Source organism: Budorcas taxicolor, chromosome 4, assembly GCF_023091745.1.
Source record: "Budorcas taxicolor isolate Tak-1 chromosome 4, Takin1.1, whole genome shotgun sequence".
NCBI lineage: Eukaryota > Metazoa > Chordata > Mammalia > Artiodactyla > Bovidae > Budorcas > Budorcas taxicolor.
In genome coordinates this window covers 13,130,078-13,156,596 of record NC_068913.1, presented here as the reverse complement: position 1 = coordinate 13,156,596, position 26,519 = coordinate 13,130,078, and positions in this window count along the sequence as shown.

The window sequence follows — 26,519 nt, the reverse complement described above, 5'->3', positions numbered from 1 at the left end:
TGAAGAATTGATGCTTTTGAACTGTGGTGTTGGAGAAGACTCTTGAGAGTCCCTTGGACTGCAAGGAAGTCCAACCAGTCCATTCTAGAGGAGATGAGCCCTAGGTGTTCTTTGGAAGAAATGATGCTGAAGCTGAAACTCCAGTACTTTGGCCACCTCATGCGAAGAGTTGACTCATTGGAAAAGACCCTGATGCTGGGAGGGATTGGGGGCAGGAGGAGAAGGGGATGACAGAGAATGAGATGGCTGGATGACATCACCAACTCGATGGACGTGAGTTTGCGTGAATTCCGGGAGATGGTGATGGACAGGGAGGCGTGGCATGCTGCAATTCATGGGGTCGCAAGGAGTCAGACATGACTGAGTGACTGAACTGAAAGCTCTTGGCAGAAAGTCAGAAAACTTCCACATATGTTAGCATTTGTCAGCAGGCATGACACAAGAGTAAGAAGAAGCCTCTGAAAAAAAGCAGGCTTGCAGAGCTGATCCTCTCACGGTGTCCTTGCCACTACTTAGCCGCAGAGTCTTTATACATGTCCTTGGCTCAAGTTTTCCTCATCTGAGAAATTAGAAATTTCAGTCCATAAAGTCTCCCTCACTTCTGACACTAATTACGAGTTCAGGAGTCCCTCAGACCACCCTTAGAGTGAGTAATTTGCTAGAAGGACCCATGAAATTCACTGAAAGCTGTTTTACTCACAGTGACAGTTCATTACAGTTGGAAGAGACAGATTACAGTCAGCCAAGGGAAGTGATGCATGGGGCAGAGTTCAGGAAAGTTCTAACTTTCCAAACATCTTCCCCCAGTGGAATCATGGCCAACATGGCTGTCTCAGAAACAGCGTGGGGTACACACAGGGGACTTACTGCCAGGCAGGGAAACTCACCAAAGCCTTGGGATCCGGAATCCTTATTGGGACGACATGCTCAACTGTCCCCATGCTGGCCTGTCTCCAGCCTCTCCAGAGATCAAGCTGATACCACATGACACAAAGACTCACCAGAAATCACAGCGTTAGACTCTCTGGCATGAGCCAAAGTCCACAGCAGTCAGACATTCATCAGGCAGGACATTCAGAGGGCTTAGAGAGCGCCTCCCAGAAACAGGCCAGACCTCTATCTGGATGCTGCTGGTGGTTCAGACAGTAAAGAATCTCCCTGCAGTGCAGGAGACCCGGGTTCAATCCCTGGGTTGGGAAGATCCCCTGGAGGAGGGCATGGCAACCCATTCCAGTATTCCTGCCTGGAGAATCCCATGGAGAGAGGAGCCTGAAGGGCTACAGCCCATGGGGCTGCAAAGAGTCAGACATGACTGAGGGACTAACCTTTTTTCTTTGGATGAGGTTGAATTCTTTATACTAACAAAAGCTGGACTTCCAGTTCCAACACTCTAGACCAGCAACCTTCAAAATTTTATTGACTAGAATCTACAAAAAGAAATGAGTTTTACATGCTGATTTCAAACTTATACACATTTCATAAGACAAATACCCTTTCCCTGTATGGAGTGTATGCTGATATGGAGTGGTGCTCGTGGTAAAGAACCCACCTGCCAATGCAGGAGACATAAGAGATGTGGGTTTGACCCCTGGGTCAGGAAGATCCCCTGGAGAAGGGCATGGCAACCCACTCCAGGATTCTTGCCTGGAGAATCTCATGGACAGAGGAGCCTGGTGGGCTGCATCTGGTCCATAGGGTCACCAAGAGTCACACACAGCTGAAGTGACTTAGCGTGCACGCACATGCACACACACACACACACACGAATAATATCGGAAACATTCCACAAAATTGATTGCTAATGGGTCCTCGTGTGCAATTTGAAAGACACTGAACCAGAACAGGAACCCATTGGTCAAATTCAGCCTGCTGCTTACTTTTATAAAAATGATTTGAGTGGAACACAGCCACACCCATTTGTTTCTGCATTTTATTGTCAGTAGCTACTTTCATGTAGGACTAGTTGCCACAGAGATAGTACTGCATGCAGAGGCTAAAATATTTACCATCTGGCCCTTTACAGAAAAAGTTTGACAAACAGGGAAGCCCAGGTGGCCAGTGGGAAAGAAACCACCTGCCAAAGTCTGCAAGAGACGCAAGAGCTGCGAGTTCACTGCCTGGGTCAGAAAGATCCCCTGGAGCAGGAAAAGGCAACCGGCTCCAGTATTCTTGCTTGGAGAATCCCAAGGACAGAGGAGCCTGGCAGCCTACAGTCCACAGGGTAGCAAAGAGGCGGGCACGACTGAGTGAGAACACAGCATATAAAAAACGCAAGCTTCTCGGGGCTGAGCTAGGAGTGGTATGATATTATCATTTTCTGAAATAATAGTGGGATTGGCTTTTACCCTCACCAGACTGACTGACCGATGTTGGGAACAGAAATAACAGCTTATGACTTCAGGGGGTTTGCCTCTATAGTGTTGAAAATGAGCCCCTCTGCTTAAAGAGGTGGTGAAGTTGCAGGGGTCCTTTCTGTCTCTAACATAAGACATGAAAAGGGACATAATCAGAACTTGTAATCTTCCGCTTTTGAAAAATTGATATGTCTATAAACGGATTTAGTAAAGCTAATTTTCAAGAGGCTGCTCATTTTCTTCTTGGTGCAATCCAGCTTTGCCACACTAGCTGTGAGGGTTTGTCAAGTTACTGAAAGTCTCAAATTCATTTTGATACAGATTTCTAATCCTCTCTCCTGTCTTTTTATCTTTTTCAGTTTATGCATTTTTAAAAAACCGGAATATAATTGCTTTACAATGTTGTTAGTTTCTGCCATACAACAAAGTGAATCACCTGTGTGTATACCTAAATCCTCTCCCTCTTGAACCTCCCTCCCACCCCCACCACCTCACTCCATAGGTCATCACAGAACACCAAGCTGAGCTCCCTATGCTAAACAGCGCCTTTCCAATAGCCCGAGTAGCATCGACATATATACCCCTCCCAGTCAATTACTGCCTGAGTTGTGCACTAACCATTCCCATGTTTTGCTTTTAGCACCAGAACCTTCAGGTTTATTCTACTGGAGCTTCTTTTCCTCATATCCCTGCTGCTGCTGCTGCTGCTGCTAAGTCGCTTCAGTCGTGTCTGACTCTGTGCGACCTCATAGATGCCAGCCCACCAGGCTCCCCTGTTCCTGGGATTCCCCAGGCAAGAACATTGGAGTGGGTTGCCATTTCCTTCTCCACCTCGTATCCCTAGGTTGTTCCTATTGGCTTCCACTGCCCAAGGTCGAGACCCAAGATCTTCACCCAGTGACACAGGCAGATTGTAAAATATCGCCAACTTCCCACCCTTTTTTGTCTCTGTGCTTTTTGCCATGTGACTTGGCAGCTTCAGCATGCAAAAGGGGGCATTTATTGTTCTTACCTTTGAATCTGGATAAGTCTGGTGTCTTGCTTTGCACAACTGAATACAGTGAAAGTGTTGGTGTGCTTGTTCTTCCCCTAGACCTTAAGATACCATTTTCACTTCCACGCTCTTAGAGCCCTCCCATACTATGTCAACAAGCGCAGGCAAGTCTGTTAAAGGATGCAAGACTTATAACCTAGTCACCGACTTTGCCCCAGCCAGCTCCTAGACAACACCCAGTAACTAGTCAGCCCAGAGGTGATCCATCAGCTGCCTACAGATGAATCAGTGATACCCACCAAGATCGGCAGAGCCAGGCCCACAGGGACTGACTGGTGAACCCAGAAGCAATAATAAATGCGTTGTTTTAAGTCACTGTATTTGCTTGGGTCCACAATAACTGAAAAAACATTTTAAAGACTTTTTTTTATTAAAGACACTGTAGCCAATTAATTAAGTTCCTTCTGCTCTTGTGATATGTTAACAATATATCATATTGACAAATGCTTTCTTGGTCTGCCAAATTGAACTCGATAAGTGGAATTTCTCTTAGTTTAATCTGCAAATTCTTTTCCTTCACTTATGCTACCATGTCTCTTTCCATGAAGTGTTGCAAGAAGAACAGGTAGAAAATGTCCTAGGTTTACTTTCATTATTCACTTCTTACCCCCTCCTTTTCTCTGACAGTTAATCCACTTACACTTTGCACATAAAGTTGATTTAATTAATTGAAATTGTTAAGTATCACCACCTTTTGTCTTGACTTCCAGTTCCTAGAATGCAGGAAAATATTGGCCAATTTTTTCCATATAGTGTCATGTCTACAGGCCCTTAATCCATCAAATCAAATTAAAATGAATGGTTTTACAATATTTGAATTACTCCCTGCTCCAAATTGAAAAGTCCAAATATTAATAAATATTAATTATTCTATCTTACATCTGCTTTTATATTAAAATAATATATGGATGACATTGTACAGGAGACAGGGATCAAGACCATCCCCATGGAAAAGAAATGCAAAAAAGCAAAATGGCTGTCTGGGGAGGCCTTACAAATAGCTGTGAAAAGAAGAGAGGTGAAAAGCAAAGGAGAAAAGGAAAGATATAAGCATCTGAATGCAGAGTTACAAAGAATGGCAAGAAGAGATAAGAAAGCCTTCTTCAGCGATCAATGCAAAGAAATAGAGGAAAATAACAGAATGGGAAAGACTAGAGATCTCTTCAAGAAAATTAGAGATACCAAGGGAACATTTCATGCAAAGATGGGCTCGATAAAGGACAGAAATGGTCTGGACCTAACAGAAGCAGAAGATATTAAGAAGAGGTGGCAAGAATACACAGAAGAACTTGTACAAAATAGATCTTCACGACCAAGATAATCATGATGATGTGATCATTAATCTAGAGCCAGACATCTTGGAATGTGAAGTCAAGTGGGCCTTAGAAAGTGTCACTACCAACAAAGCTAGTGGAGGTGATGGAATTCCAGTTGAGCTGTTTTAAATCCTGAAAGATGATGCTGTGAAAGTGCTGCATTCAACATGTCAGTAAATTTGGACAACTCAGCAGTGGCCACAGGACTGGAAAAGGTCAGTTTTCATTCCAATCCCAAAGAAAGGCAATGCCAAAGAATGCTCAAACTACCACACAATTGCACTCATCTCACATGCTGGTAAAGTAATGCTCAACATTCTCCAAGCCAGGCTTCAGCAATACATGAACTGTGAACTCCCTGATGTTCAAGCTGGTTTTAGAAAAGGCAGAGGAACCAGAGATCCAATTGCCAACATCGGCTGGATCATGGAAAAAGCAAGAGCGTTCCAGAAAAACATCTATTTCTGCTTTATTGACTATGCCAAAGCCTTTGACTGTGTGCATCACAATAAACTGTGGAAAATTTTGAAAGAGATGAAAATACCAGACCACCTGACCTGCCTCTTGAGAAATCTGTAGGCAGGTCAGGAAGCAACAGTTAGAACTGGACGTGGAACAACAGACTGGTTCCAAATAGGAAAAGGAGTACCTCAAGGCTGTATGTTGTCACCCTGCTTATTTAATTTCTATGCAGAGTACATCATGAGAAACGCTGGACTGGAAGAAGCACAAGCTGGAATCAAGATTGCTGGGAGAAATATCAGTAACCTCAGATATGCAGATGACACCACCCTTATGGCAGAAAGTGAAGAGGAGCTAAAAAGCCTCTTGATGCAAGTGAAAGAGGAGAGTGAAAAAGTTGGCTTAAAGCTCAGCATTCAGAAAACGAAGATCATGGCATCCAGTCCCATCACTTCATGGGAAATAGATGGGGAAACAGTGGAAACAGTGTCAGACTTTATTTTGGGGGGCTCCAAAATCACTGCAGATGGTGATTGCAGCCATGAAATTAAAAGACACTTACTCCTTGGGAGAAAAGTTATGACCAACCTAGATAGTATATTCAAAAGCAGAGACATTACTTTGCTGACTAAGGTCCCTCTAGTCAAGGCTATGGTTTTTCCTGTGGTCATGTATGGATGTGAGAGTTGGACTGTGAAGAAGGCTGAGGGCCGAAGAATTGATGCTTTTGAACTGTGGTGTTGGAGAAGACTCTTGAGAGTCCCTTGAACTGCAAGGAGATCCAATCAGTTCATTCTGAAGGAGATCACCCCTGGGATTTCTTTGAAGGAATGATGCTAAAGTTGAAACTCCAGTACTTTGGCCACCTCATGCGAAGAGTTGACTCATTGGAAAAGACTCTGATGCTGGGAGGGATTGGGGGCAGGAGGAGAAGGGGACGACAGAGGATGAGATGGCTGGATTGCATCACGAACTCAATGGATGTGAGTCTGAGTGAACTCCGGGAGATGGTGATGGACAGGGAGGCCTGGCGTGCTGCGAATCATGGGGTCGCAGAGAGTCGGACACGACTGAGCGACTGAACTGAACTGAAATAAGAATCAGTTAAAAACCCGATAGCATATAATCTTTCAGCAATTACTAAAACAATAAAAGAAAAGGCAAGTCTGAACATTGGCAAAGAGCAAGTGCATCCTTGTTGTATATTTCTCATTGACACGTGACTTTCATTATAAAGAGGTAACATTTAGCAAGAACAGTCTCTGAAGTAATCAGTGAACTATATCAGTATTTATCAGAGTTCTTAGATGATGTTTTTGAAGTATTTAATATTGGTTTAAATGTCTCTTTCCTTTCCTCTTCATTTTGCTCCCTTAGACTGAGACACACGCAGGCTTTAATACTATTTCAAAACATCCAATAAGCAGATTCAACTTCTTTTCCTTCTCTGTACTCTGAAAGTTGGAGTGACTATGCCAAGTCTGTAGAATAGATATGTTCTATATAAATTTAATCTAATTGCTTCCAAATGGGATTTGAAGGTGTTTGTTGATAAATACTGATCATTGCCAATACATGAGGGCTTTTTGTGAATTTAAGGCGCTCTAACCTCACCAGTCCAGGTTCGATGCATGAGACAGGGTGCTCAGGGCTGGTGCACTGGGATGACCCAGAGGGATGGGATGGGGAGGGAAGCGGGAGGGGGTTCAGGATGGGGGACACATGTACACCCGTGGCTGATTCATGTCAATATATGGCAAAACCACTACAATATTGTAAAGTAATTAGCCTCCAATTAAAATAAATAAATTTATATTTTAAAAAAAAGGAATTCTAACCAAGACAGGCCCATGAATACCCAAACCAGCTCTGTGAACTTTGTCTGTTCACATTGTCTGTCTTGAGCTGGCTATAAGAAAAGGCTGAGCTTTTCCTTCTCCCCTTCTCCTCCTGCCCCCAATCTCTCCCAGCATCAGAGTCTTTTCCAATGAGTCAACTCTTCACATGAGGTGGCCAAAGTACTGGAGCTTCAGCTTTAACATCATTCCTTCCAAAGAAATCCCAGGGCTGATCTCCTTCAGAATGGACTGGTTGGATCTCCTTGCAGTCCAAGGGACTCTCAAGAGTCTTCTCCAACACCACAGTTCAAGCTAAAGCCAATGGCTCTCTTTACTGAAGACCTCAGTTTACAGAGACTGAATTGATGACTTTGAAAAGATTCTTTGGTACCTATAGACAGTTCTCTAGGGCTGACTATCACTAATAATGCTAATATTTTCTAGAAAGTCTTTATAGATAGAGTTTGATTTCTCTCTTCCTGGCACTCTACCGTAATTCATGTAGCTTCTATCAGACAAATTTTGGTATTAACCGATTATATTATTCATCAAAAGAGCAAATCTTTATCATTATACAATTAGAGTTCATCATTGTTATAATAATTTAGAGTTGTGATATGACTTTAAGAAAGCAAACTGCACCCATTGGATAAGTTAAAATTGTTATGTTAGGTTGTAATTATAAAAAATCAACCAATCAACCAACAAATAAAAACAATTAAAATAAGTGACTTAAAACTCTGTTTCATACAGCAGGGCTAAAATTTCGGGGGCTATAGTAGCTGGCTACATGTATGCCAAAAGTTACATCAGATAGTTGTTGAGCTAATAGTTCTTTTCACTCCAAAAGAGAGGGACTAATTGCAAGAATTTTACTATTTTCTACATTGCTCTATGTCCATTAACTAAAAAGTACCTGGAATACAGTAAGTGTTCACCAAATAACTTTTGAATGAATGAAAAAAAGAGAGGTACTAATGGATAATGTTTAAGGAACAGTCTCTGTTTTGCTAGTTAAACAAGCTATATGATTTTGTGAATTATTTACCCAATACATGAGGCACTTGTGAGAATTAGCAAACACAATCTATGTAAAAAGCTTACTCCAGTGCCAGACAAATATTAAACACTTCATATGTATAAGCTATCATCACCGCCGTCATCATAATGTATGTGTATAGGTGTTAGTTGCTCAGTCGTGTCTGACTCTTTGTGACTCCATGGACGGTAGCCTGCCAGACACCTCTGTCCATGGAATTCTCCAGGCGAGAATATTGGAGCTACCATTCCCCTCTTCAGGGGATCGAACCCTCCTACACTGCAGGCAGATTCTCTACAGTCTCTTGATCAGGAAGATCCCCTGGAGAAGGAAATGGCAACCTGCTCCAGTATTCTTGCCTGGAGAATTCCAAGGACAGAGGAGCCTGGTGGGTTACAGTTCACTGGGTCACAAATAGTCAGAGATGACTGAGCAACTAACACATACATAACATACATCATAATATACTGTTATTTCCACGTATATGTGAGTAAATATAATTTCTGTAAAGTCCATGTTCCTTTCCTAAGGGCTTTATCTAATTCACTACTGAATCCTTTAGCCTAAACCAGTGCCTGGTACATAAAGGGACCTCCAAATTTTTGTTGTCGAATAAATAAATGCATACATACATTTACATGTATGTCAATACAGATTCTTTTTCATGACTGTTGAATTTTACAAGGATCTATTTCCTTCATTTTGAGAGTAACTTTTGCACAAGAACTTTGGAACCAATTTCTGAAGTTTATAATCCACCTAGTTTCATCCCTCCCTGTTCATTTTCATGTTCAATGAAATTATGCACTCTTCAACATTAGGTTTTTATTTTTATTTTTTAAAGAAAAAGAAGTCATCATTTAATGTGTGTGAACCAAAAGGAAAAGAAAGCAATGGCATCAGTGAGTCTCAAGTTTCTCCCAGTGTCAGCGAATGGTTTTTAACAGTCCATGGATTCCAGACTGAGTGTAGCTTGAGTGGAAAAGGTGCTGATGATGCCCTGGGTCTTCCTTGGATGGGGCAGCTCAGTGCATAGAGTAAGGTATGAGGTCTTGTCCTAAAAGGAGACAGCCCCCAGCATCCTTCTGTGACCATCCCACTACTTCTATCAAAGAAAAGATAACTTCTCATTGGTCCCTGCTCTCCTAGACTGTTCTACTAGAAATAGCGGCTCACTTCTCACTGATTATCATCCTTCTAAGACTAAAAATAGAAGGGATAACAGTGAAGTATAACTGTTATTGACTCAATATCTTTGTCTTACTTAATGGGATAAGCTTAATAGATCAAAATGTATGATGGTTAGTCATATCATGTTGACTATACAAACTTATTCCTGATTCATATGACATTAATACTCACATATACTTACTTTTGGGCTTCCCTGGTGGTTCAGAGGTAAAGAATGGGAGTCGTGGGTTCAAACCCTGTGTCGGGAAAATCCCCTGGAGAAGGAAATGGCAACCCACTCCAATATTCTGGCCTGGGAAATCCTGTGCATAGGGGAACCTGGTGGGCTACAGTCCATGGTGTCACAAGGAGTCAGGCACAACTGAGTGACTAAACAACAATATTTACTTTTAAAAGCCTGTACATAGAAATATGAATCTTGCTCTATTTTAAAATTACTTTTGCCTCTTAAACTAGATAATATATTTGCCGAGTCCCCAAATCAAAATTTTAGAGAAAAATATACAATGAGAAGACTCAATATCATGCTTTCCCACCTGGCACACCCAACATTGGTTCGAATAGGTAGCAATTTTTATTAGTTCCCCATTTAACCTTCCAAAGTTTATTTAAACAAAGCAGACACAAATAGGTATAATAAAATGTGCTCAATGTGATTAATCATTAGGAAACTGCAAATCGAAACCACAAAGAGATATCATCTCACACCTGTTAGAATGCCTATTCTCAAAAAGACTATCAACAACAGTGTCGGTGAGGATGTGGAGAAAAGGGACTCTTGAGCAGTGTTGGTGAGAAAGTAAATTGGTACAGAGACAGTATAACGCTTCATCAATAATTAAAAATAGAATTACCACACAATCCAGCAATTCTACTTCTGGGTGTTTATCCAAAGAAAATGAAAATACAAGCTTATAAAAATATAAGCATTCCCATATTCATTGCATCATCATTTACAGTAGGAAAGATATGGAAATAATCTACGTGTCCATTGATGGTTGAATGGATAAAAAAATTATTTTATAGATACATGATGAAATTATTATTCAGCCATAACAAAAAAAAGTAAATCTTACCATGTAACAACATGGATGGACCTTGAGGGTATTATGTTAAGTGATATATCAGACAAAGACAAATATTATATGATCTTAATTATATGTGGAATCTAAAAAAAAAAGAAAACGGAACACATAAATACAGAAAACGGAGTTGCGGTTGCCAGAGGTGGAGGGTCAGGGAGGCGAAATAGATGAAGATGGTCAACAGGTATATGAAAATCTGCCTGTAAAACTCACAGGAAATCAAGGAAGTTCAAATTTAGATAATAATGAAATACCAGTTTGCATCCAACAAAAGAAATAAACTGACTTGAAGTAGCAAGGATGGGTGAGCTTGGTAATGTTAACCCTGCCTAGAAATAGAGCAGTCAGTCTTGCTAATATGAGTTCATAGGCTCTAAGTCTCAAAACACAAAGCCCAGTAACTATTTAATCAGATACAAAATGAGTACAGAACTCGATTCTTGGAAGAAATTGAACACATGATTTAAATCCTAACAAATTCCTACTTACTGAAGGTTTCTTTTATAATATATCCGAATATATGGTTTTCGTATTTTTTCATTTTCTAATACATTTTTAGCAGCTGAACACTCTAAAATCAAGATGATTTTATTGCAATTCTATAGGTTTGCTGAGTTACTAAGATGAAACAGTGAGGGAAAAAAGAAGATAATTATATTTAGGAGAAACACCTATGATATTGGATACTTATTAAGGAAAAAAACAAAAGTGGACTGACCAATTTGTCGTATGGTTGAAAGCAGGTGAAGAGAAAGCACTAGGACTCAGAAGCACACACGACTGAATAGGTGAATGCGACATAGAAATTCAGGGTCAGCCATGTAATCCACAACTCTCAAGAAGTTCGAGGATGCAGATGCTGTCTGGGCACTCCATGAGAGAAGCAGATGATTTGATCTCGTGGCTCAGCTGGTAAAGAATCTGCCGGCAAAGCTGGAGACCTGGGTTTGATCCCTGGGTCAGGAAGATCCCCTGGAGAAGGGAATGGCGGCTCACTGCAGTATTCTTGCCTGGAGAATTCCATGCACAGAGGAGCTTGTCTGGGTACAGTCCATGGGGTCACGACTGAGCGAGTAACACACACACACACCCCTTCTCAATAACCAGAACAGATGTTTGCTTCCCTAAACAACAGAAGAAAACCTTATAACTTGAAAGAAATGAAATAGTTCATTAAAGTAAAGGTTTTCAAGCACCAAGTGTACTAATTCCATGCCACCTTAAATGCAAACAGTAGCAATACATCCCAAATACTGGCTGTTCCATGGTTGTTGGAAAAGATACATCATTAGTTAGTTAGTAAATCGCTCAGTCATATCCAACTCTTTGCAACCCCGTGGACTGTAGCCCACCAGGCTTCTCTGTCCATGGGATTCTCCAGGCAAGAATACTGGAATGGGTTGCCATTTCCTTCTCCAGGGGATCTTCCCGACCCAGGGATCGAACCCAGGTCTCCCACATTGCAGGCAGACACTGTAACCTCTGAGCCACCAGGGAAGCCCTAGATGTATCCTTACATTTTTTTAACTTCACTGTGGAGTAGATCATGCTTTGGGATAAAAATACTCCAGGGCTCCCAGTAATTTCCACTGACATCAACACTTGGAAAAAGGCAGGGAACTGAAGGAAATGGGTCCTGCTCTTGGGTTGCTGTAGCCTGCTCTTTCAAAAGCCTGGGTATCCCGTTCCTTCTCTGAGAGGGGAAAGAAAGTAATTTCGGAGTGAGGATGCTGATATACCTCAGGAAGCTAGTAGAGTTCACTGGCACGTCTCTGGTTTAGTAAGGTACACCTATGCATCTAAGCAATTCAATGGATATGAATTTGGGCAAACTCGGGGAGATAGTGAAGGACAGGGAGGCTTGGCATGTTGCATTCTATGGGGTTGCAAAGAGTTGGACACGACTTAGCAACTGAACAACAACATGCATCTAAGTAGGGGTTTCCCCAGTGGTTCTGTGGTAACAAAGCTGCCCACAACACAGGAGACACAGGAGATGTGGGTTCAATTCCTGGGTCAGGAAGATCCCTGGAGAAGGAAATGGCAACCCACTCCAGTATTCTTGCCTGAAAAATTCCGTGGACAGAGGAATCTGGCAGGCTATAGTCCATAGGGTGGAAAAAGAGTCAGACATGACTGAGGAAGAGCAAGCATCTAAGCAAGAGGAAAGATCTCACCAAGGAGAAATCTGGGCTTCTATGCCACATTTAAAATTGCAAGTTAGTAACTAAACCCATTTGAGTTGGAGCTAACCTGTCAGGGTTTTCCTTCTCTTCCTTTTTACTTCAACCTGGAGCAATCTGCATCCAAAAACAGCGGGAAAGGAGAATATGCTCAAAGAAAGGAAGTTTCCTTTCTTTGGGGTTGTGTTCCTGGTGCCTTTATGAAAGATGGAAGGTGACTGTATACTTTGCCGTTGAGTTTTTTGTTCCTTTGTTTCCAACAACAGAGACATCAATGGTTTAAAGAGTGGGAGACTTACAAGTCTGAAGCAAGGTCCTGGAGCAACAACCCACAGTGTGCAATGAAGGGTAGGTAGCACACAGCAGCAGCCTTTGCTGAAGCAGGAGGGGAAGAAAAGAGGTTGCCTGTTATAGGGGAATGGATATAAGGTGGGTTCATTCATTACCAGGGAAACCAGTAGCGGGGTACGCCTCTCACAGCCCCGTTTGCTGAGAACAAGCACTAGCTGGGGCCCAGGGCAAGGTCGTGGAAGGTCAGCTGGGTGAGTAGGGTATAGGCGAAGCAAGTAACAGTCAAGCAGGGGATGTACAGAGAGCAAGAGAACAGCCATCCTGAGTGGCCTGATCCTACACTCCACCCCTATATACCCCATAGGACCCTTACAATCGTGGTATGCCCATTTTCCGAGATGGTTTCCCTGGTGGCTCAGCTGGTAATCTGCCTGCAATGCAGAAGACCCTGGTTTGATTCCTGGGTCAGGAAGATTCCCTGGAGAAGGGTTAGGCTACCCACTCCAGTATTCATGGGCTTCCCTGCCCGCAAGGCGGGAGACCCAGGTTTGATCCCTGGGTTGGGAAGATCCCCTGGAGGAAGGCATGGCAACCCACTCCAGTATTCTTGCCAGGAGAATTCCATGGACAGAGGAGCCTGACAGGCTACAGTCCACGAGGTCATAAAGAGTCAGACAGAACTGAGCACCCAAGCACAGCGCACCTTTTCCAAGATCTTCTTGGGGTCAGGCCGTCTTCTTTGGTGCGCTGCACCTTTAGGCTCGCTAGGACAGCTAGGATCCCATGGTGAAAAGTTAAGCTGCGGACTGGGAGAAAATGTTCACAACACCTGTCACCAGCAAAGGATTGAGTGGCCACAATAAAGGAAGAATTCCAACCGAGCAAATGAGAAGCAAGGCAAGCTAATTTTAGAAGTTGGCAAAAGATTGATTTGTTCCTTTGGAGAAAGAAAAGAGGTAAGCTTGGCACAGGCCTGCTGGAAAAGGCTGGTTGGCAGGGGCACAGAGCCAAGCATCTGTGCCAGCGCTCAATGCAACAGCACTGGACAGTCGCCACGGAAAGACCTGGTGATCACATGCGAGATGTGCCTCCCTCTGGGAGGCAGAGCAGGGCTGGCCCCAAAGGGGCTCCTCTGGACCTCCAGCCTTTCTGCAGCCACCATCATCGTAGCAGCACTCTGAACAACAGCTGTACGATGATAAACTGGGAAGTGCTTGAACTGGACGAGGCCTGGTCTAGTTCCTGATTCAATTACCTGACTCTGTCAACATTAGGAATTCTACTCATTCAGGTGTGTGTGTGTGCATGTGTGTGAGTGTGCCTGTGTGTGTGTGCATGTATGTGTATGTGTGCCTGTGTGTGTGTGTGCATGTGTGTGTGTGTGCTCAGTTGTGTCTCTTTGTGACCGAATGGACTGTAGCCCACCAGGCCTCTTTGTTTATGGAATTTTCCAGTCAAGAGTATTGGAGTGGGCTGCCATTTCCTTCTCCAGGCCATCTTCCTGACGCAGGGGTCAAACCCGTGTCTCCTGCGTATCCTGCATTGGCAGGAGATTCTTTACCATCAGCGCCACCAGACTCATTCAGTTCCCTACTAGTTAATGCTAGATGAAAACATTCCAGGAGTCAGAACTCAGTGCTGTAAACCTCCTGAGATTTGAAGCAGAGAGAGCTGGATCTGAGACCTGGTCTGTCAAACCGCTTCATCTTTACAGACAGGTCCCAAACAGCTGAAAGGTTATGGGGAGAAGTATCAAAGGTAATGCAAAAAAAAAAAAGAGAGAGAGAGAGAAAGCCTTCTGAAGTTGCCAACGCTCGTTCTGCAGAGATAAAACTTTATTTGAGGAATCAAGCAATATACTGAAAGAGGTGTGTCATGCACAAGTGGTGTCCTTATTCCCATAATCGCACATCAGATGCTCTCTGTCCTCTTAAAAGGGGTGTGTAGTGCACAGGGATGAGAAGGATACAGCTTTCAGACAAGACCACGTCTAGGTGAACGCTTAAGAAAGTCTCCTTTAAATTTCACTGTTACTCCTTTAAAAGGGGGTTGGTTTTATTTCGGGAAACGACAGCAAACAACCTCTTCCACTGAGGACGAAGTGTCTCCCCAGTTATTCATGAAATAATGCAGCTGCCTTTTTCTTTAAAGGGATTCTTGTCTTCTGGAATTCCTTTCACCAGAGGATCCTCTCCAGAACGTTCTTCAATATAGTTCTTTATTTCTTCTGAACATTTAGACACCTTAAGGAGAAAGGAGGAAAGAAAGAAAGGAAGGGAGAAAGAATCAGGATTGTTCAAACTTTGTCACCACCCTTTAGTGAAATTAACATAATTGGGTACAACCAGCATTTTAAAAATCAAATAGAATAGATGAAAATATTAGTGTGAAGCACAGGGCCTATACAATATATATGAATGATACAGTCTATGTGAAATAGATTTCTTACTACAGTAGCATTAAGAGTTTGAAAGCCACTGTATTAAAAATATTATCCCCAGCAATTTCTATCCACTATGTCTCATATGATTTCCTTCCTCTGCTAAAATACAATGATGACAGGTCCACAATATTTGAGGAACTGAAACATACTCCACTTCCAACTTTCCAAGCTAATGAATTATTGCAGTGCCAGCTACTCCCCAAATAGCTTTTGGGGTGTTTCCTGCAAAAATTCTTACTTTACTGAGTATGTGCCAGGTTCTTCAATTTCACAGAGTGATAGAAGCACTGGAGAAAGTCGGATCTGGAAAAGCTAAAGTTGCCCCAAAGTTTCCCCACCCCACTTGCAACACCCCCACACCCCTTCATCTTCATCTCTCCCCAACCCTCCACCTGTGTTTCTGTGCAGAACTGATCATAAGAAAAGGCGTATCTGAGGCTTGCGTTTATGTAAGTAGTGTAAACTTTTTCTGAGTGGAGAAAGGATTGAACAGTTTCTTCAAAAAGTCTATCCTTAAGAGACAGTTTGTAAGAGTGATTTATAAAAAATAGGAGGAGAGTAAAAAGGAAAGGAGGAAAAAAAAAGATTACTGCTTAATGAGGATCTGCATTAACTAGTAAGAAATAAGAAGTAAAAATTATAGAAGTTCCAGAAAATTCTAATGGAGTCCTCTTAAAACGAGGCAATGTTTCCACTGATTTTGTTATCTAGATTAGTAATCTCCAAACTGTTTCAATATTGATCACTAAAAAATTTCTGCATATGTATCCTACAATGTACATAATTATTCACGTACACCTAAGTGAAGTTACTACATGTGTTAACACATCATGTACAACCATAAAACATAAACTAGAAATTATTAAAAGATCAGACTTTAAGGTAACTAAAAAATATCATTTTGCAATATACACACATATCAACTCACTATGTTATATGTCTAAAATTATTAACACAATATTTCTTGTCTGTTGTACTGCAATTAAACTTTTTTAAAAATAAAAAAGTTCCACACCTCAAAGATTTCTTGGTACATCAGTGTGGAAGCCTCTGAAAATAAAATTTAAAACTAGGCAACCCAGTTAAAATGTGGCAAAATAAAATCCTTCCAAGTATCATTCTCTCAGGTAACATTTGTGGAAAATCACTGTGCGGGCATTTTAAGTGAATTCTCAGAGGTGATGACATAAGTATCCATAAGCTGGGCTTTGTGACCACAGAGAAATTTGCAGATAAGACTCATGTTGGGACTTCCCTGGCAGTCCAGTGGTTAAGACTGCCTTCCAATGCAGGGGGGACAGGTTTGATCCCTGGTTGGGGAGCTAAGAGATCACATGCCTCCTGGCCAAAAAACCAAAACATAAAGCAGAAGCAATACTGTGACAAATTTAATGAAGACTTTTAAAAATGGTCCATATCAAAAAAGAAAGGCTAAAAAATAGTTTTAAAAAAAGTTAAACTCATGTTTCCCTAAATGGTATCTGTTACCGAGCCTTCTTCATTAAGTGTCCAAAAAGATATGTAATCTCCAAAAGTGAACAATGGCTTCTCTGCTGTATTTCCTTCCATGATCAAGAGGATAAGTTTGAACAACAATTAGCTACAAGCCAGAATTCAGCCTGTGAATCTGGCCTGAGCAGAACACACAGCTCAGATATTAACAGTTTATTGACTGGGCATCAGAAGATATGTGTCTTAGTGTTTTAATAACGTCTCTATCATTGTCCCTGGGGTCTTAAATAAGGGGCTAGTTAGCCTTCTTGGAATTCAGGTTGGTTTTTTAATCCTTCAAAGTGAAAGGGTTGAATGATCTCTAAGAGCCATAATGTTTTTCTAGCATGAACATGTTATAATTCAAAGTGCATAATAAAATGGTGGATTCTTACTATTAGGACTTAGATGTTTCTCCCTCTGATCTCTAAGGATTTCCTGAAAGTATTCTCCCCTCTGTTCCTTCTCCCCAAGAAAGTAATTCCAGTAGGATGTGTCCTAAGGAGTGGAGGTGGAAAGCTGGAAGGGGTGAACTGCTGATGAATAATCCCTCTAACTTCCACACAGTCTGCTCCATCTAATGAAGTGTGCAATTGTTAGTTGCTCAGTTGTGTCCAACTCTTTGCAACCCCCATGGACTCCTCTGTCCATGGGATTCTCTAGGCAAGGATACTACAGTGGGTTGCTATTCCCTTCTCCAGGGGATCTTCCCCACCCAGGGACTGAACCTGCATCTCTTGAATCTCCTGTGTTGGCAGACAAGTTCTTTACCACTGAACTCCTGGGAAGTCCCACAATAGGACAGATGAGAAATCCTGGACAACTAGGGTAGTAGTAACGATGCGGAAATTACTTCTGGCATTTCTGGTGCCAATGAAGGGGTACAGAACTGAGCAAGCCTTTATATCCTAAGTGGTTTAAGAGACTGTCCTACATCTGAATGATTTATAAATATATAATTCATTGTCCTCTTTACTGGTAGTTGTTATTAGAAGTGTGGGCAGACCCGGGTCTCCCACATTACAGGCAGATTCTTTATCAGCTAACCTACCAGCGAAGGCCTAACTGCATCGAGACCCTTGCCCAATTTCTAATTTGAAGCTTTAGGTAAGTGGAGAACACATCTCTTCCCCCCACCCCCCATAAATTCTGCATTGTGATACAAAATATTCAAATATTCTTGGAACAGAATATAACTTGGCACAGACAACGCTTTACTTCAATTCAGGCAACTCTGTATGTAATGTCTAAGATTCATTGTGTCAAAAAGATCTAAGTGGCTAACAGGGCTTTGCCATACACAAATGGGTCTCTTAAAAGTTTCAAGAAACAAGCCTATTCATTTTGTCCTATAACTTTGGTTTTTTCCTTTAAACACAGCAGTATTTTTAAAGCTACAAAAACTTTCAACATGTACAGAGAGGACTTTGAACTTCAAAATTCTGGGAGACTAGGGATTTGGAAGTTACAGATTACATTTGAGAAAAGAAATGTATAAAAAATATCCCGCCTCCAAAGCCTGCATCTTCCAAATATCATTCAAAATGTGCCTTCTGAGTAAAAAGACTCTTGTCACGAATAGAGTTACCGTAACTAAAGCAGGAAGGTAAGTGAACATATTCACTACTTCCTTTCCATTGTTTTCCTTGACTTTTTCTAGTATTAAACCACAGAGATACAAAGTCAGTTTAAATTCTTCTTGCTGGGGAGAAAGAACTACATCATTTATCTTAAAAAAAAAATCTATCCAAAAACCTTTTCCTGGACTACAGGTTGCCTGATTGAGGAAAAAGGGAAGGAATGAAGGCCTGTATTACCAGCAAACCTTGAAATAAAAACGACAAAGTCTCCAACAAATTTCAGTGGAGACTTCTGAACACTGGCACGTACATTCTCACAAAATCTGTGATCATTTCAGCGGTCTCTAGAATTTCTAATCATAATCACAAAAAAGAATGTTTGTATACAGTATATGTAAAATTATTTATTTATAAATAAATACAGATAGCACTGTGTAGGTATTAGTTCACTGTGCATACTTACAAAGCATAAAGTGGAAATTATAAAGGGAAGATGTTTATAAACAAAGATGGATACTGTAATGTTTTGCTCCCAAGCCCCAGTGGACTGCCCATCACACACTTCCTGGAGACCCCTGATGAAGACTCAAAACTAGCTAATTCAAGACATATTGTGATTAAGAAAGCCAAAACCAAAACAGACAAACAAAAACCCCTCAACTTTTAAGAGCTACTCTTTCCCATTATGAAAAAGATCAAGGAACTAAGTAGCCATCTGCCTTTTCCCTACAGCTTGGGTTTTTAAAATCAACTGCCTAATAGCTGGCAGAATTTCTCTCTTGTTCCCCTCATTCTCAAATATTTGGCTTTAAATTACTCATGATATCGTTGCTCTCTCCTTAACCTCCTATGATCTCCCCATATCAACAGGCATTTCTCAAGCATCACCAAAGCCCCCTTCAAAAGAAGCTGCAGAAAAAGCAATAAGAGAAACAAACAACTACCCCCCACCCACCCAAGAGCCAAGAAACTATTTGTTTTCCTGCAACAAACTAGACAACACCAATCTTGGTTCATTTCACAGAAGGAAATATTCTGGGACATCCAACTTGCCTGCTGTCTCTGCAACTTAACCTCTTTGCGAAGTTGCTCAACTTCCATCTTCAGCTTTTCCTTTTCTGGCAGATCTTCGATGTGAAGAGCCGGCATTTTCGCCCCAGAGCTGGGCTCAGGGACAGCTCTGGAAGTGGAGCGCCTGCAAGTGCCGCAAACCAGGGCGCGTCCGGAACGAACTGTGCTGCCTGGGCGCCCCGCCCGCGCAGAAGGTGACCGCCTCTCCCAGCGGCGGTCCCAGCGCCCCGACGAGATCCCCCCCACGCTAGCGTCCCAGGATCCGAAAACTTCTGCCCTTTTGGTCAGGTCCCCACACCACCAGGAGATCTGCTCCTGGGAGCCCGGGGAGGGTTGAGTTTGCAAAGGCGGCCCGTAGAGGCCGAGAGGCTGCGCGCTGAGCGGTCTCCCGCGGGGATGCTGGCCCCACCCGGCCCGGCTCCCGACCCTGCCACGCCCGCGGGAGGACCCTCCTGGGCTGGGGCCCAAGGGTAGGAGTTCAGCTAGTCCACTTTCCTGGAGAAACAACAAAAGTTTTACTTTTTGTTCCTTTCCCACCCCCTCTTTTCCCAAGTCACATCCGGGTTTTGTTCCTGAAGCAAGAAAAGGAGGACACTACCAGGCAGGAAATAACGGCCCTTCACTTCTCCAAGAGTTTCAGAAATATACAGCATGTAACTTTCCCCCCAACTACACACGTTTACTGTGGGGAAATGCGGACGCTTAAGAAAAGGCCCAAGAGGAAAATGAAACTGAGCTATAATCTCAGAAACGCGCACCACATCTGTTGATGTGAACACAACCAGCCTGCTAAATGCCTGAAATGCATTTACAAATTTGGGATAAAAAGGGCATTGGGATGTGAATATTGTTTATGGCTCTGACGTTAATAAATTGGCATCCTCAACAGCAGGGATTTTATTCTTTTTTCAGGGGAGTAATTGTAGTTGAAGTATAAACGGATAGTCCTGGAGAAGACAGAAGTAGCAAATTTAAAGTCCTACCAGAAAGTATTTCTCCATTCCCCATCTGTCAAGGTTTGGATGACACTTGACACCGAGGGTTTTGAATTCCTGGCTCAAGCATCTTCCTGTATGTTTGCAGTGGATCCACTTGGTTTTGGTTTTTCCACTTTCTGGAAAGCCATATGAATCTGCTGCTTTGTAAAGCCAGGAAGAATGATGTGACCAATGTCTGCCTGCCATACAAGGTTTCCCTTTAACTATCTAAAACCTTGTTCAGTTCAGTCGCTCAGCCGTGTCCGACTCTCTGCGACCCCATGAATCACAGCACGCCAGGCCTCCCTGTCCATCACCAACTCCCGGAGTTCACTCAGACTCACGTCCATCGAGTCCGTGGTGCCATCCAGCCATCTCATCCTTGGTCGTCCCCTTCTCTTCCTGCCCCCAATCCCTCCCAGCGTCAGTCTTTTCCAATGAGTCAACTCTTCGCATGAGGTGGCCGAAGTATTGGAGTTTCAGCTTTAGCATCATTCCCTCCGCAGAACACCCAGGGCTGATCTCCTTCAGAATGGACCGGTTGGATCTCCTTGCAGTCCAAGGGACTCTCAAGAGTCTTCTCCAACACCACAGTTCAAAAGCATCAATTCTTCAGCGCTCAGCTTTCTTCACAGTCCAACTCTCACATCCATACATGACCACTGGAAAAACCATAGCCTTGACTAGACAGACCTTAGTTGGCAAAGTAATGTCTCTGCTTTTGAATATGCTGTCTAGGTTGGTCATAACTTTTCTTGCAAGGAGTAAGCGTCTTTTAATTTCATGGCTGCAGTCACCATCTGCAGTGATTTTGGAGCCCAGAAAAATAAAGTCTGACACTGTTTCCACCGTTTCCGCATCTATTTCCCAAATGATGCTCAAAAGACTAGAAGAAAAATGAAGCCTGAAGAAAGGAAAATAAAGTATCTCAAGTGGTCGGATGCATATTTCCTTCTCCCCAGAAATGACCTCCTGCCTGTAGAGTCAAATTCAAGTTGAATGGACCTGGGGAGAGGGGAGGAGAGGATGAGATGTATGGAAAGAGTAACATGGAAATTTATATTACCATATATAAAATAGATAGCCAACAGGAATTTGCTGTATGGCTCAGGAAACTCAAACAGGGGCTCTGTATCAATCCAGAGTGGTGGGATGGGGAAGGAGACAGAAGGGAGTTTCAAAAAGGTGGATTATATGTATACCTATGGCTGACTCATGTTGAGGTTTGACAGAAAACAGCAAAATTCTGTAAAGCAATTATCCTTCAAAAAAAATTAAATAAATTTTAAAAAATTCAAGTTGAGTGTAGGCATTAACTGAGTATCTCAGAGTACTTGGCCTTAGCCACAACACCATTCTCTGTGTTGTAGGCAGAGGTTTTTTTGTTCATGATTCCTCACTAGGATCTACCCACTTATCCTCATTGAATCTATTAGAAGGAAATGAATCTTTGATGAGTACCCATGAGTTCCAGTCCTTGCTCTGCCACTGGCCATCACTAGGAAAAGTCACTTATTTTCTTCTGGATTTTGGTTTTCCAATTTGTGAGATATGTAATGGCGTAAGGGAGGGGTCAACTAGCTAAAGTATGTTTCATTTCTAACTGTTTTTATGTATCTACATCTGATAAACCACTTTCACAAAGAAAAATATTTAGGAGCTTCATTTTCTATATTCAAAATACCACACATTCTAGGAGCTCCCAGGGTCAAAGAAAATTAGATGAACTGCGGGAGCTTTCCCTGTTAGCAAGCAATGAGCTAAGAAAAAAAAACCGAATCTGTCTTCAGAACTGATTCTTTTATTTTTAATTTCCTCATTGCTTAAATTTAAAAACTTGGTTAAAAATAGCTTAAATAAGTTAGTGAAAGGAAGTTAATGTGGTTTGAATTAAATAAGCTCAGCACCCAAATTAAATAGGTTGGTTAAGTAAATTAATGTATGCCTGTTCCAAATCATAAAAGTAGGGTTATTTTGGCCTGGAAATTTCTTCCCTGTGAAATCATCTAGTTGCCTGCAGTGATAGTTATAAAACCATAATGGTTCTTTAACTTTTTCCACAGTATTATCAGACTTAAATTAGAGATGAAGTGCATATTAGTATACTTAAAAATTCATAGTTTTAATCAAAATCACATGCTAATATCATATTAAGTAAATTGATTACACTAAAATGAGTTGGGAAATGCTGAAATCTCATGATCACACAGCATTCTGAAAACTGTTTTGTTGTTGTTTGATTTTAAATGGTAAAATGATGGGTACTTAAAAAACAAAAATAAGAGCGGGTAGCTCCCCATTCCTAAGCATGACATTCATGTCCCAGAGAGCAACCATGGTAAGCAATTTCTCGTAAATTCTCAAAAACATATTTTATCAAGCAAAGATTTTGAATAGACAAATGTTAAAATCCATTATTAGTTGTATCCAACTGTAGTGTTGATTTTTACTTGTATATATTACTTCTAATAGAAGTTGTTTTGCAAAATAGTATGTGTAGAAACCATTCTTCAGTGAAGATGACAGACATAATCAGAAACAAACCTGTATCAGCCCACTGGCTCCTGACAAATGTTTTAAAGAATCTGACCAAAAAAAAAAAATTGACCATGTGGTTATTTTCAGTTTTAAAGTATAAAAGGGCAAAGACTGTGACATATGTACCTTGACATACAAAGAAAAGAAAAAAGTTCTTTGACTGTTTTTCTAATGTATGCTGTTAAAAATCCATATAAAGAAAAGTCTATAAGAAAATATTGAAGTTAGTTGTATTGGAGTTGATTTAATACTAAAGAAAGTGAAGTCACTCAGTCCTGTCCACCTCTTTGTGACCCCATGGACTGTAGCCTACCAGGTTCCTTCATCCATGGAATTTTCCAGGCAAGAATACTGGAGTGGGGTGCCATTTCCTTCTCCAGGGGATCTTCCCGACCCAGGGATTGAACCCAGATCTCCTGCATTGCAGGCACACGCTTTACCAGCTGAGCCACCAGAGAAGTGATTTAATACTAACTTGAACTCAAAAAAAGCAGGGTTGTTTTGTCTTGCTTTGTAATTTTTATAAGATATGGATCCTCTCTGCATCTATTTTGTAGGTATAGATTAAACTAGGTTTTCTCCCAAATTCTACCCTTCTAAAATTTATAAAGTAAATGGTGACTCTCTAGGTCATTAAAATGATTGTTTCTTTCAGGAAAATATTTACCCGCATTTGATGCAGTCCGTTCATTTGATATTGGTTCAATTTATTATAAGATTCCTCTTCTAAATGAAAAGAATAGGACATCACAGGATGACCAGGTCTGATACTCCAGTTTTTATTAACAGTTACTTATGATTCATGGTATCAAAATGATTTATCAGTCTTGTCCATAGAAGACTTTAACTTCCACTGCATTATTAATTTCTACGGCATTTCATTTTCATTACTCAAATGAAATGTTTTCCTCGTGGCAATATATTCTTTGAAGAATTTAGGAAGTTTGAAATTAGCCTTGTTTGGAAATCTGGCTAAAATCAAATCAATCCAAATTAAAATAACATTGAGGTTTTTTCTTTTTCTTTTTTTTTTCTGGCTAAAGTTTAAACTCACTTATGTGTACAAAACATAAAAGTTCAAGTATCTCGAATGACATAGTAAGAATGTGTACTTAACCCATTTCCACGAATATTAGGAAGTTCTGTTGAAGAGCCAAATACTAAGACTCTGGAGCATTTTTTTGTTCATTCCTTTTTAATTCCTTAGTTTTTGTTCATTGCATGGCCCTGAAATAATTTCTGAAAAAAACCCAGAGTCACTCACCACCAGATGTAGCTATGTAGGCTGAGAAACAGTCATGATCTTATTTCCCGCTTCCTGGACCATCTTTCTCTATATTTCCTTCCTATAATTTTTATCTTATTCAAATTTCTGCTGACAATCTGTATTTTAAAGCAACAGGAATTTTTAGTCTCTGGTTGGTTTCATCATTAGATAAGCCAACAGGAATTCTAAATTATCCAACATAAAAAGCACCACCCTTGCCTGCTTTTAGTTGAATTAAACACTTATTACATTAACTAAACTGTACAGACAATTTATTAGTTGGTATGGTAGTTTCAAAGATGAACAGAGCTTCTGGCTTGAGAAATTTACAGTATAGCATTAATACTAAGACAACCATATCATAGTAAGAGAAAGCAAGGTTATGTTAAATGACTTAGGAGATATACTCTGGGTATGGAGTGAGAGACAAAGAGTGCTTTTAGTGAGCATAGAAGAGGAGTAGGATTTATTACCTTTTTCCTATATGTTTATCTCCCACCAAAATGATTTGAAATAGTCACATAAGGATCCATCTTAATCCATTTCACAAAGCTCAGATGTTGAAATTACTTACCTGAAGGTCTCAACTAGAAAGTGGATTAGTCAGGGTTTTGATTTAGAATCATCTGGCTCCCAAATCTATTTCCAGTTGAGAGATGGATGGTAAGGATATTGTTAAAACTGTGCATGTCAGTAAATGCCAAAGCCAAGACTTTGTTTTTTTTTAATCAGGAAAAAAAAGAAAGATATATGGAACACTTCACGAATATTAAATGGCACATGGAAAAAGACTCTAGAGATAGACCACAATTAAACAAATAGATAAAATATGTAGGATGCTAGAAGATAATGGGTGCTATGGAGGAAAATTAGAATAGGAAAGGGAGATGGGCAGTACTGGGTGGGGAGGGGTGTTGGAGAGGGTTTTTATTATTTTCCACAGCGGGGCAGAAAAGCCTCTGCAGAGGTAAAAAAGAGATGAGACTCCTGTAGTCCATCTTGGAATCCCTTAATATAAAAAGCATATTATATGACGGGGCTTCCCAGGTCAGTGGTAAAGAATCTGCCTGCCGATGCAGGAGACCAGAGTTCAGTCCCTGAATCAGGAAGATCCCTTGGAGAAGGAAATGGCAACTCACTTCAGTATTCTTGACTGAGAAATCCCATGGACAGAGGAACCTGGCAGGCTACAGTCCATGGGGTCACAAAAGAGCTGAACACGACTTAGCAGATAAACAACAACAACGTTATGTAATAGGGAAGAACCTTTTGTATCCTATCAATACAAAAGAGTTAATCTCTAAAGGGATGTTACCTGTGAACTGAAATTACACAAAAAGGCCAATCTCTGAGAACCCAGCCTCCCAGGTAATGAGCATTTAGGGAAAATACCTTTGTTTAGCTTACAGGAAGCATCCTGACCAGGCCCACCTGCGAATGACTGCAGGAAGGAAGACATTAACACATCCTCTCCAGAGGCTGACAGGAACCAGGAAATGTTTGACTTTACTCTATACCCTTTAGTATAAAAGAAGCCTAAATTCTAACTCAGGCAAGATGGTTCTTTGGGGTACAAGTCCACCGTCTTCTTGGTATACTGGCTTTCTGAATAAAGTTGCTATTCCTTGCCCCAACAACTCATTTCTAGATTACTGGTCTGCCATGGTGAGCAGTATGAGCTTGGACTCAGTCTGATACGTGTTAAGAAAAGGGGCTGGACAAGAGTCAATAGATCTCTGCTGAGCATTTATTCTGGTCAGAGTAGGAGGTCACTGTAGGAGCCAAACCTGAAACAACCTTTGTGTGTGAGGGTGCTCAGTCGTGTCTGACTGTTTGTGACCCCATGAACTATAGCCCCCCAGGTTCCTCTGTCTATGGGATTTGCACGGCAAGAATACTGGAGTGGGTGGCCATTTCTTCCTCTCGGGGATCTTCTTAACCTGTGCCCCTTGTGTCTCCTGCATTGGCAGGTGAATTCTTTACCACTGAGCCACCTGGGAGAGCCCTGGAAACCACCTCTGTATTCCCTTGCAGACCCAAATGTCTTTTACCTTGCTTTTAAAAGGATGACAATCAATTAGCATTTCTAAGTATTCTGATGTTGATGTATTCAAAAATAGCACTGTAAATGTGGGCTAGCAACAACAACAAAAAAAACCACTAACAACAAAAATAGTTTCCGAGTTGGAGTAAAAATAGTTTTCAGGTTAACATTCGTCATGTGTTACAGAAGCATGGGCAAGTTATTTCTTAGTCATCAGCACAAAGATGGTGAGATTTGTTTTATGAAAACTCAGTAAGATGCCAGGAAGAAACTGATTAGGAAGATAGTGCAGGTG